We start from the raw sequence: 9,967 nt of genomic DNA, 5'->3' as shown, positions 1-9,967 counted from the left end.
TCCAGTCCAAGTTCTAAATCCCCCAAGTTGTATGGAATCAATTATATTTATAATGTTTAGGGCTGAGTAGCACATTGAAGGAGTATCATTGTCTCCATCTACAATCACTTCACTCTAGACCACTATAGTGATTTAATATGAGGCAATTTCTTGATTTGGAGAATCAAGGCTGCCCTACCCCAATTCAAGCACTCAGTACAGTTTTACAGCTTCAACCCAGATGCAGAAAGGAACTTCTCTCCACATACAGCTCCAAGGCCTTTCTATTAAACTAAAAAGACTTTAAGTCACTTTGAGCTCTCTTTGACCAATTGAATTTCTGAGTAGAGACATTGTCTCATAATATGATGATAATGTTTTGAGTCATAGTGGAATTGTTATACAGAGGCCTAGAGATTCACAGCACTGATTATGTGTCATGACGTTAATGTCAAATCTTAGTGCAAGTATGAATAGAAATTATCAAGATGATTGGTCCCCAACCTGTCCTTCGCATCTTCAAATGCACTCATCATCTATATAATTGTGTCCATCAATGACCCAGTTGAGGATTATCTATATTATTTCTTTTTCGCTGCAATTTTTAATTTTTTGTATATTTTTAGTTTGTATTAGTGTTTTTACTTTTGTATTTCTAAACTTTAATCCAAAATTATTAATTAAAACAAGTCAAAGAAAGTATACAAAGATGAACACGCTCTTTATTCACACAAAAATGCATCTATTATGGTCAAATACACACAAAAAAACTTTAGGAGAAACTTCACTAACTATGAGACAAAATATATAAAATGTACATATTAATAGGAATAGGCTGAAAATGTGCAGGATGTTTTTACACCAATTGTTCTGGAAATAAAGCAGAACGAGGATGGAAAAAAATAACAAACATAATAAAGGCAAAATTAACTGATTATTCATTTTCCTAGCTAAGTAGTGAGAAATAATTTTTCCTTTCAATATCTTGATACAAACTCTTCATTTGCTTTTTCAGTATATTGAGTCCTTATACTGGAATGCACTCCATTTATTTGAATTTAATTTCTGTCTCTCTCCTCTTCTATGCCCTCCCCCATCTTCTTCAGTCAATTTATGATTATTTTTCTAAGCAAAATATTTTTCAGGTAGTTGTGTTTAAAAGTTCTTCTGCCTCTTTGTCCACCAATTTTAATTTCATTTGCTGAAATTGAATTTTATGTTGAAATTTCCTCCAGGTTTGCTTGGGTGGAGTAAGTGTTTTTTTCTTGTACTTCGTAAATTCCACAGAGACCATAGAGGAGTGTTTGGAAATCTTGATTGTATGTTTTGTTTTAATGGTTTAGTTCCAGAGATCTGCAGCTTTCCTCTTTTCCATTCTCTCGTCAAATCTCCAGAGGGATTCCTCATGAGGGCTCTTTCAGACTGATAAATGGAAGAAGTCAGAAGCTTTCAGTAATAAGGGAAAAGCCTCATTCAAAACAGTGTAAAGCAAATTTTGTAAGGCATTAAACTGACCATCTGCTTGGGATCAAAATGGCTCTGCTAGGTTGTTTTAAACTAGGGTGTAATTTAAAACATCACAGGCAGTTCTCTTCTTCCAAGAATTCCCAATAAAAGACTTTCAAAAGTCTTATGAAAGACTTGTGCTGAAAATCCCTAGCTGCAAAATTCTTACCCTTTCTGCTAAAACTGTCTCCTTCTGCCCATGTCCATGAAAATAGAAAGGAATTTGGTTTGGATCATCCTCTCCAGAGCCCAGACATATAAATTTAATAATCCTTATGTCAGTCAAGAAACAAAGGGAACAGCTGTATAACCATGCAGACTTACATGTGAGTAAGCTTTTTGTTGGACTATAGTTAAGGAGATTCTGCTTCAAATATGTTCTTAGCCATGGAAAGTCACTGTTGACTTGAGTTTTCTCAATTCAACTCATACAATGGATTGTTTTTGTGGAAAAAAATAGAGAAGTGGTGCTATGGATGCTATCTTGAGCCTGTGGAAGAAAAGTGACATATAAATCTAACAAATAAATGTCAAAGAAGAAAGCAGAAAAAATATGACTTTGGTAGGCTTAAGTTATCATACATAGCTAAACAATTACACAAGACCACATTGATGAAGCCCAGATCCTGAAAAGGTTGCCAACCTTGATACAGTTTTCTTTATTTCAGAACTGACAACTCAGAGGCCTTTCAAAGGATAATGTTTATATATGCAACCATCAGTAAACAAATGTTTATTTATTTATTTATTTATTTATTTATTTGATTTGCCAATTGTTTACAAGATAATAAGTATAAAGTATACATAGTTGTGAATAATGAAATGTGAGAAAAGAAAGAAAATACTGAAACAACTCTATAATTGATAAAGATCTCTCAAGAGAAGAAAAGAATAGCTGAACAGTGTCAGCAATCCAGAGTTGAGTTATCGCAACAGTGTTGTAAAATTAATTAGACGATAACTATTTTCATCCCACCCTCCACTTAGAATGCTTGTGGATGTATTTGTGGAGCTTACAATGCCAGAAAGAGAAAGAGAGAGAGAGAGAGAGAGAGGTTCTCCCTCCCCTTCTTCTTGCTGTTTCCTGGTAACAAGGAGATGCCCCTTCATTAAAATGTCTTCTCTCCAAACATGTTATTACAGAAATATGACAGATCCAGAAGCCCTGTTTTAGAGTCCTCTTTACATTTAACAAGCTAGACCTGATGTAGTTTGCCTGTTTCTGTATCCATTCATGTGATGGCATTCTTGAATTTTAAATTAGAGAAGGGGATGATGTCTTTTATGCTTATTAAAGACAGTCAACCCTTTGACTCTTTTTCACATTCCATTCTAACATACTATTAGTGCTCAATAGGGAATTCAGTGGTACTCAGATGTGATTAGATTGCAAAAGCTGAACTCAGCCAAAGAACATACTCAAAACAGCTGCCGGCTAAGAAGTGACCCAAGAAAGACATGGGGTTATGGTTTGATGTGTTTATGTTACAAGGGATTTGAAAGGAAAGGCTTAGAAGTAAAGAACTAAGGGGGGGAAATGTACTTCAAGAATGCTACTGTTCTTTATCTTAAATGCTTGTTTGCTAAAAGCTGTTCTGATCACATTTAAAGTTTCCTTCTGAAACAAAGCAATGTCACCACTAAACAACAATGAAACATGAGCTCTCTCATTATAGCATTCAGTGAAAACATTTTAGTTCTTTTTTTTAGCAGTTTCAATATTATTTCACTGTTATTGTGACTCTTTTCTTAGAATCCAACTACATATTTAGATTGATTATCATTATGTATATTTTATCTCTAAGGCAAAATGTAACTTAGTTGACTATATTATAGTTAGTCAGCTAAGTTATGTGAAAACGATGGCTCATCATTTGAATAGAAAAGTGATAAGAAGGCATGAAGTGGAATGATTTATATTAAAACTGTTTTCCAAAAGTATTAGAGAGACTTCGATAATCTAATTCAAGAAAGTCTGTGGCTATCTCTGAAAAATAGCTAATACATTTTCCTATGATTGCCTTTAAAAACAAAAATGAAAACCATGCCCTTACCTGTGAAAGAACAGAAAATCTTTTTCTAGCTTAAGTGTTCTGACCACTGGATCTAAACTGGTTGCCAAGATACAAATGTGTACTCTGTTGTATGAGTGACAGGAATTATTTTTCTATTTTTCTACAGAAACACATGGTAGAAATTTGCAAGTAGCAAATAGTTTCACCATGTATTACTCTTGAGGCATTTTTAAAGGGTAAGATTTCACCATTTTTTTAAAAAAAGTGAATTTGCCATATTAATTGGAATCCTCTATTCTCCTCTTCTGCCCTGCCTCATCCCATCCTAGCTCACCCCAATCTATTAACATTCATCCAGGCATTTTTTTTAGTGCACTCATTCATTTTTATCTGACTTTATCCCAATTCAGTACAATCCCTTTCCCATTAATTCATTCAATTCAATGCCATTAAATAACAGTCTGTAGTTTAACTAAGTAATTTCATTGTCTTGATTGAAAAGTATAGATCTGTCTGATGAGTTTCAATACTCCATTAAATCATCACTGGCAAAGGATTTATGTTTGTCAGTCATGTATTACAGTCAAGATAGTACCCATGACATGGAAATAGTGATTCTCCTAGCCAAAAAATGCAACTTCATGGAGTTAGACCAAGGGTGTCAAACCGGCAGCCCGTGGGCTGGATGCGTTACATGCAGCCCATGTTCTGTGAAGGGAAAAAACATTGCAAAACATCACGTGATAGCAATGTGATGCCACAAGTTTTACATCCATGAGTTAGATATTTGAATGTTACCTTGAAACCTGCCTATCCCCTAGTCTTCCCCTGCAAAAGAGATTTCTGCTGAGAATTTCATCTAACTTTCTCTTGCTGGATTTTTCTGAGTTTATTTTATTGCTGGACTAACCAGTTGGTGTTGAAGTGATTTGCTCTTACACATCTTTCCCTTACTCTGAAGCTTCCTTGATTGCCCACATTTCCCAGTCTGAAAGTGCCTCACAGAAAGATCCTTTATAATACCACCCCTTTGGATTCAATTTATGTGTGGGATACCTGAGAGGCCGCAGATCTCTGGGTTCAGTGAAAAATAAGATATTTACTTTGCCAGTGCTTCCTTAGAATTAAATTAGTGAAACAATATCATGCCACACTGATAATGCATTGTATGTTTCTTCTTTGAAATAAATGTGAAAAGCAAATTCTCATTCCAGAGACTGAATGAAAACCTAAAAGAGAGAGGGCGGGGGGAGAGGGGGGAGGGAGGAACAGGTTTTCGGCATCTCACTATTTGTAAAAGAGTTAAGGAGTAGGATCAATTGTGAAAGAGACAGAGGTCTGCAGAGAAGCAACATGGCCCATTATGATGTAAAGGGTCAAGGCTATGGAGCAAAGAAAGACCTGAACCCCATTATCTGAGTATATGCCCACCATGCAGAAGATATTAAATTAATAATGGGTATCCAGATAGGAATGGAAAGAAGCTTTTTCAGTCAATATAGACTTTATAAAACCAGAGATCTATGTTTCAGTATATTCTTCTGATCTGCTTTGATGTGGAACAGAAATATAAGAATAGGGACTATTTGGCAATAAGTGCAAGAATGGTAAGAGCAAGATGATTTCAAAGGGGATTTTTTATTTATCTTGCTTCCATTAAAATACAAACTATTGAAAAATAGCATTTCATCCCTGCCCCCCTTCAGTGCAATAACATTCTCTTTTTCTTTTTTAAAATACAGTATAAGCTTTGTACCAGGAATTTGAATTTTGACCAGGATGCATTTTTTTCACCTGTACTATATGTGTGTGTATTTATTCATTGAGTAGAAATTTCTGCAGTTTTTATTCTACCAGTTTGCATCTTGGATGCTGAGATCTTTATTAAAGCCAGTATAGCTGGAAAGGCCAAGCCGTTCAGTTTATTGACTGGCTATGAGTCTGCCTGACTTGGCTACAGATGGCCTGTCAAATCTATCAAGTCCTGATTGGAACAGATTACTGAATTGATGGAGCATTGGGATTAGGCCATCTTTCAGCAGGACGTTCTGTAATCATGATGAGACGCTATTGTTGCTGGAGAGCTCAAAAACCACAAACTGCACTGCACTGCAAGGATCAACAAAAGCTTTCTATAATACAGCAGGGATTGAAAAACAATAGTGTTGGCTGCATGTCCATCTAAGTCCCCTGGAACACAAATAGGGGGAGGGAATGTAGGTTCAATGCATTCAGTGTATGCCAAAGAAGGCAGTCTGCTGTTTATTATAAGCATATTTAAGCTAGGGTTTGAAGGGCAAATCCTTCACTTAAAAGAAACAGAAAAAGAAACAGAAAAAAACCCTTTCTTTGAATGCATTTATATTCCAGTCCTCTCTTCAGTGTAGATGTGTAGAGGAAGCCATAAAAGATAAATCTGTACAATCTTCTTGATTTTAAAAAATGCTTTTGTAACAAGGAATTTGATAAAAGAAAAAAGAAAAAATGAGATGGTTAGTTCTTGGCACCAAAGAAATCAGCTTTCTACTAAAATCCTCAGTAGTGTATGCATGTCTCAGAAGTCTTGCCTTTTAAACAGAGATGTCAGCTATATCCTTCTTTTAAAATAATTCCTTTTTTTTTCTTTTGTGAACAAGGTGTGCCAACAAATATTTCTTTCTTAACTTTGACTTTCAGACTTCATTTAACCAAGGGAAACCTCACTTTCATGAAGCTGATATTATATGGACTGCAAAAACTAGCTTTAGATTATTATTAGTATGGGCCTGAAGTCTAGTCCACACTTCACAATCACAACTATGACCAGCAACTCAGTCACTAAGCAATGCAGTTGTTAAACAAAACATCATTTGATGTGACAGACTTATGATCTCACTTCCTCCATGGTCGCTAAGAGAATCACCAGTGGTTAAGTAAGACATGACATGCTACTGTCAGCTGTCACTGCCTCTTTGAGAAGATAGCTGTGAAGTGTATAAATAATGACCAATCACATTATAGTGGGACTCTGTATTAGTCATAAGTGTGAGGATTGGTCATAAAGTTACATTTTCAGTGCCATAATAATTTTAAAGGGTCACAAGTAGGGAAGTTGTTAACTGAGGACTTCCTGTTTTATAGTTCTCTTTTATTTGAAAGCTAGAAAACTCAGATTCTCTTTGATAATTCTTTTGACCTTAACCTTTTATTTAATGGTTAATTTTAATGTTTTTAATATTTTTATATTTATGCTTTCGGAGTATTATAGCTGCCCAGAATCACTTAGATGGTTGAGCCATGCAGCATATCAATTTAATAAATGAATAAATAGGGTTTTTTTCCCATCCATACTAACAATTTATGTCTTAAATGGGTTCTCCATACACTGAATCTACTTGAGCTTTTTTTTTTTGTATTTGCATATTTTGTTACAACAGGGTCCATGAACATGTAGCTTTCAGTTTAAAAGTTTATAATAACAAACTATAACTGTTGATTTCACAGATTCCTATAAAATAATATGAACTCAAACATATTTGAATCTTGGAAAAGAGAATGGCTGATCTTTGAACACAGAGATTATTGCATAAAGTCAGACACAGAAATATCTGAAGAGAAAACAATGGAAAATGGAAAAATACTACCTTTTCTGAAGATATCCATCCATCCATAATTCCTTAAGCCTGTAAATAATCAGAGATTGGTAATCACCATCTTTCCCTTGTTTCTTTCTCCCTCTCCACAATTCTAATGACGTGCATTATACTTTTTTTCCTATATGTACCTTTCATTTCAACCCAAGCCTTTAATCCTCCTCTTTTTAGATAAAATGCCACAGCCATACCACAGTAGGTTAAGAATGATTGACAAGTGCATATAATTATGGTTTCACTATGAAAGTATGTTCTACCTTGAAAAAAAGAAGCTATGTCCTTTCTTCAGGATAAAAGGATCATATCAAATTGCTTCATTTCTTTTGCAGAATAATATAAAAGACTTTTAAAATAAAATGCTTCCCTGAAGGCTGCTAAAAAAATAATTTCTAACAGATAATACCACTACAACCAGAAAATCAAACAAGGCCAAAATTTATTTTATTTATTTATTTATTTTGATTTGTCAATCACTTACAAGATAATAGGTATAAGTATATACATAGTTATGAATACATGAAATGGGTACATATAAGAAAAATAAAAGAAACAATAGGACAGGGACAGTAGGCACATTGGTGCACTTATGCACGCCCCCTACAGACCTCTTAGGAAAGGGGTGAGGTCAATAGTAGACCATCTAATGTTAAAGTTTTTGGGGTTTGGGGAAGAAATCACAAAGTCAGGTAGAGTATTCCAGATGTTGACCACTCTGTTCCTGAAGTCGTATTTCCTGCAATCAAGTTTGGTGCGGTTAACCTTGAGTTTGTATCTATTGTGTGCTCTTGTGTTGTTATGGTTGAAGCTGAAGTATTCATTGACAGGTAAGTCATTGCAATGTATGATTTTATATACCATACTTAGATCAGACTTAGATCCAAATATATATTTTAGGAACTGTTCCTTTCTTTAACCTCACTTATCACTTACTAGCCTGCAGAAAGCAACAAATAAAAAGGGGCTGGTGTCATTTTATTACTTGATCCTCATTTCTTTCATTGTAATAATTCAAGTTTGATTTCTAATTTGTTTCTTTGGTTCCACTTTCACTTCATTCTTACTGAAACGCTTTGAAATAGGGAAATTGACAGACTTCATTTATGTCTGCGTAAGGAATAAATTGATGTTTCAACTCAAGAATAACAATTTCCATAAGCATAGGCATCCCTACGGAGGGCAAGAGGTAGCCAGAGGGAAAAAAAACTATACAGCATGAAGTCATCATATGAAACCCGTGGCTTACATTTTTGCATATGATGACAAGATACAAGTACATAAAAGTGGGGCTCTTATCATTTTATCATCATGATTTATAGAGAGTGCCTGTATTCATAAGTATACCTAATTTCTTTACATTTTTCTTGTAGAAGAACACAAAAACCATGATAAATTAAACACAAGTTTTATTAATTCCAATAGTTATTTCCTCAATAACTATCTCATTATCTACCAATAGTTTCACAGAATCACAGGGTTGGAAAGGAACTTGAGGATCCAACCCATTTCTCAATGCAGGAATTCTCATACCTTTTGGGACAAGTGGCTTGCCAGTCTTTTCTTGAAAACATCTAGTGATGGAGCACCCATGACTTCAAAAGGCACAGCATATTATTGTTTAATATCTCTCAGTAGATATTATGTAGCCTTTTTGAGACCCTGGCCATGAAAAGAAAGGTCATAAATGTTTTAGATAGATTTAGTTAATTTGTTCATACCGTGACTTTCTAGTGAGTATTCAAAGAGGCTAAGACAAATTTAAAAAATAAATGTAAATAAACATAGAATATTAAAAGCACAGTTTACAATTTAAAATAGGCACTACTGAAATCTAACAAAGGCCTGGACAAAGAAATGCATCTTTACAGAATTTCTGAATGCTGGGAGACCAGGCCAAGTGCAACTCACAAAGGAGTGTATTTCATAGCTTTGGAACAAAGCAGGGCAAAGCCCTTTCCTTATAGCAGAAAGGCAGGCTATAGTAGCATCTTTAGAGGAGTTTCAACTTTAATTTGTTATGAAGGAAGAAATTCCTTGGAGAGTCCAACTCTACCACTATCTGAAAATTTAAAGGTCAATAGTGATAGCTTTACTGTAATCAGTAAACAACTGACAACCGGTGTATATTTTTCAGTGTATCACATTCCCTTCTATTCTTCTATCAATCTTTTTGGCAGTTTTGCCACAGATTTTGCATAGATTACAACTTTTTCATACTTTTCAATGACAGATTTCAGGAATCAAGACATCACCAAAGTGGGAACGACAATCACCAATTACAAAAGCACTTCTCATTTTTTACAAAAGCATCCATCTTTTATTTATTTCTATGTTTAGGCATTTTACTTGGTGGTACAGGTCAAAACAACATATCAGAAATACCCGACAAAGTATGTTATAACTATATGACTCTTTGTGTATGTAATATATACAATACATACATACATTAATAGTAGTGGTAAATAGTGAGTAATAGAGTATGAGTGCTTGTGTGTTGTCTAGGGAGCTGTATTGTTGACTCTTTTAAGACTCTTTGTGTCTTAAGCCCACCAAATTGGGTGTAGTTAAAAGAACCTATGACACAAAGCAACATTTATCACTACAAAGATTATTCTTTAGATTTTACCTTCCAAGAGACATTCAGTACACTATGGAGCACTTATAGCAGAGCTCTCAAAAATGTAAATTGTACTTCTTAATTAATTATTTTTAGTTGCAGAGGTGCACTCTATAAAGCTCTATAACATCAGAAAAAGTTAATGGCAGCAAGAGGTGACTATTGCTACTAGGATTGTCAAAATGGTAAATTATGCTTGAAAGTTTAGGGGTTTACCTGTG

General features: G+C 34.6%; 1 long non-coding RNA gene across 1 annotated transcript; it reads right to left on the bottom strand.

Moving 5' to 3' along the window:
- Positions 1 to 685: 685 nt before the first annotated feature.
- LOC148132501 (uncharacterized) lies at positions 686 to 8,790 on the bottom strand. Its single transcript, XR_015747352.1, has 4 exons — positions 8,660 to 8,790; positions 7,124 to 7,162; positions 1,810 to 1,975; positions 686 to 1,401 (listed from the first exon to the last, which is right to left on the bottom strand). It is a non-coding gene; the product is annotated as an uncharacterized LOC148132501 (long non-coding RNA).
- Between the last annotated feature and the right edge of the window lie 1,177 nt (positions 8,791 to 9,967).

The sequence above is a fragment of the Notechis scutatus genome, chromosome 2 (genome assembly GCF_049901735.1).
Source record: "Notechis scutatus isolate UNSWTSFEM ecotype Mainland chromosome 2, rNotScu1.2, whole genome shotgun sequence".
Classification (NCBI taxonomy): Eukaryota; Metazoa; Chordata; class Lepidosauria; order Squamata; family Elapidae; genus Notechis; species Notechis scutatus.
This window is presented reverse-complemented; position numbering and strand designations above follow the sequence as displayed.